This window comes from Morone saxatilis, unplaced genomic scaffold (genome assembly GCF_004916995.1).
Source record: "Morone saxatilis isolate NCDOM2014 unplaced genomic scaffold, NCSU_SB_2.0 Contig14, whole genome shotgun sequence".
NCBI lineage: Eukaryota > Metazoa > Chordata > Actinopteri > Moronidae > Morone > Morone saxatilis.
This window is the reverse complement of record NW_023339696.1, coordinates 3633025-3636235: the sequence shown is the minus strand read 5'-3', so window position 1 is coordinate 3636235 and position 3211 is coordinate 3633025.

The following is a 3211-nucleotide window of genomic DNA, read 5'->3' as shown; positions in this document are numbered from 1 at the left end:
ACACATATACATACATATATATATATATATATATATTTATATATATATACACATATATTAAATTATACAAAATGTGCATCTCTTTGTAAACATTGTGCCTTAGCTTTTAATTCAATATTTGAGGTTTCTAGAGTTTAAACACGGTTCAGACTCGACAAAAGGAATGAAACATCTTAAAACTCATTAAATATATCCGGATTATTTTCCTTTACATTCCTACTCAGATATTTCTATGACAGGTCTGCCTTCACCTTCTTTTTCTCTCCCACAAATCCCAAATCAACCATCACATCTGCCCTCCAATTACAGTGTGCAGTTTTATTTTAAAGCAGCTTATGCAGCTTTATGTGCGCACTTAATACAACCATAAAGCCGCATTACAGGCCCACTTCCCCACCGGCGGCCTTACCGCAAGTGACCGCTTGATGGCGCTCTTGCTCCACCGATAAAACAGACCTCGCCTGAGGCTCTGCTTTGCCTTTATGGAAGACATGTACGGGTTCCTTTAAGGGGGGTGAGACTTGCCGTATTCCTCTTCTTAATGTGTTTTAAAGGGGGTATTTTTAAGAAGAAGTGAGGTGATTAGGCCACTTTTTGACTTTGCTTCAGAACATCCTGACATTTGAAGCAGCTTCGGGTCGTTTTCACTGCAGCGTTGAGGGGATGAAGAGGAAGGTTTGAGGCCTTGGAAAATAATAAGCCATAGACGTGCAGGACAGGCTGCCAGGAAATGTTTATTTTTTTTGGTGAAAAAATCATACCAAGGACGCTCTCGCCTTCTCCATTTTCTGTCTGCTTAATATGCAGGCATGTGTAGGTGTGTGTGAGTGCTTGTGTACTGGATGCCATGAACTTTGATCAAATGGGAGCAATATCTTCACCCATAAAGGATACACAGACTTTAAGCACACTGCTACTGTGGCCAAATCCATTCTCTATAGATTTGACGCAGTGGACGTGACGCGTAAAGACGCAAGGGCCGAGTCCACTTTTAGATGTTCCTTCCTGCTCCAAATGCATTGCGGACTCAGGCGTCTCCTCGTTCATTCAAGTGTGTGTGTTCACACTCTTCTAATTTAGTGGCCTGGCTTTTGTAGTGGGGATGTGCAGTGGACACTTGTTCAGGCGCGTGGAAGCTGGTCAGAAAATGTGAAAAAAATGTGTGTGTTTTTTCACACCACATTTAGGCACATGCAGACAACAGATCTCATAAGCTTTATTGGAAGTGTAAAACACGGCGCGGTGAAGTTTCAGTAAGATCATATTCTGGGTAATAAATTGGAAAAATACTGCGGCAATTACCGCTCAGAAAGTCGGGCGTACAATCAGCTGATTTACCACAACACAGTGAGTAATTCAGCTGCGCGCTGGCGACATTTGGGCCTCTTGTGCCAGCGCTGTATAATCTAAATAAATTAAATTCGGGTAATGGCATTTTTATTTGCCTGATGTGAGACAGTCCATGTTGGAAATAAACTGATAGTTCCGGAGCAAAATAATATTACCGTGATCAAAAGAGGAAAGTTATGTCTCGCACAGGCAGCACGACCCTCCATCACCTATTGCTCATATGTGATTGATCAGGAACTTGCACGCCTGTAGCGGCTACAGATCCTGGGAAATTAAGTCTCAGTCAAAGTAGAAATAACTCCACAGTTAGAGTCTAATCACTGCACTTTAGGCCATCTTACTTTTTACGAGCCCCGGCAGTTCTACAAGGCCGCGCTTAACCTTTCCCACAACTTATCCCTCGTTAGAAAAGCCCCCCTTGCAGCCTCACCTTAGCTTCCTAAAGGATGGACGGCAGCCGTATGGAAAACACTGCGAAAATGACAATTAAATACCGGGCATGGATGAGGCGTTTACGGCCTCCGGTCGCGCAAAGGGCGCGTCGTAAAAACCCCCTTTTTGTTTCTCTGCTGCAGGGACGTAAACAAGCAAGCTCTGCCCCTCCGCTTTATGGAGCTTTATAGTTTGTTAAAACGTTTACAGCCACTTTCTCCTAGCCTATTACCCTCCCCAGTCCTCCTTACATGTTTATGGAGATCATATTTATAAAAGTATACGATGATCAGAAAGCCTGCGTCCAGGGCCCTGCAGCTCGTCTATTTCCTGATCAGCAGCAGTGAGACTGGAATGGAAGACAAGAAAGGATCCGACAACTGGTTTGAAAACCTCAATTACATTTATAGGCTGGTACTTGTTAAAACCAATACCAATTAGGAAGCGCTTTCCCTCTCTCTCTCTCTCTCCTCAGTCTGTGTTAACCTCTCTCTCCCGGGCTCACTGACATTTTCGGGCCTCATTCACTTCAGGAGCAGCAGCAGCCACGCGCTCTCCTTTAAGGATTCAGGAGGAAGAAATGAGAAAGAGCAATTAATGAGAGGGATGCTCTCAACGACTGTGCGATACACCCCCCGCCCCCCTCCACCACCACCATCACACAACCTCAATCTCAGCTTTAAAAGTTAAAAAAAAAAAAAAACCTTCCCTCTTTCTCTTCCCAACTCTTCTTCTTCCCCGGGGCGCGCTTCTTTTTTCTCTCTTCTCCTCCTTCTTTCTCCCTTTCTGGCCCCGGTGGTTGTGTTATTGTTTGGTTGTTGTTTGTTATGTTGTGTGTGTGTGTTTTGTGTCGGTTTCAAGGGATAATGGCATTCTATTATCCAAGGGCCTTTCTTCATTTCCCCATTGGGGCTTTTCCCACCGCAAACATATTTACCACCACGGTTTGGCACGGAGGGCGCGCCCCACACCAGAAACGCCCAAGTCTAAATTGCACTTTTTTTTTTTTTTTTCTTTTTGCGCCTTTTTTGGCACCCGGGGGGCCCACCCCGCTCCCTTGTTAAAAAGGCCTAAGGATTGATAGTCTCGGGCGTCGGGCTCCAGGAGGCTCCCCCCCTCCGCCGGCCTGTTGATAATTGCAAAACGGAGGAAAAAGAGAATTGGGTGAAAAAAAAAAGAAAGAGGAAGGCGAGGAAAGAGAGAAGGAGGAGAGAGGGCGAGGGGGGAAAAAAATGGTGCAGGGGCAATCAGCAGAAAGGGAGGAAGGGAAGGAGGAAGGGGGGTTTTAATTGGAAAATTCTTGGGCCGGCCTTGCATTTTTTTCGAAATTCAAATTGCGGCGGCCACCACCAACCCACACAACCAACTTTAACCCTTTTCCCCAAATCCAAAACAAAAACCCAAGAGAAGGAAAGAAGGAATGGAATTT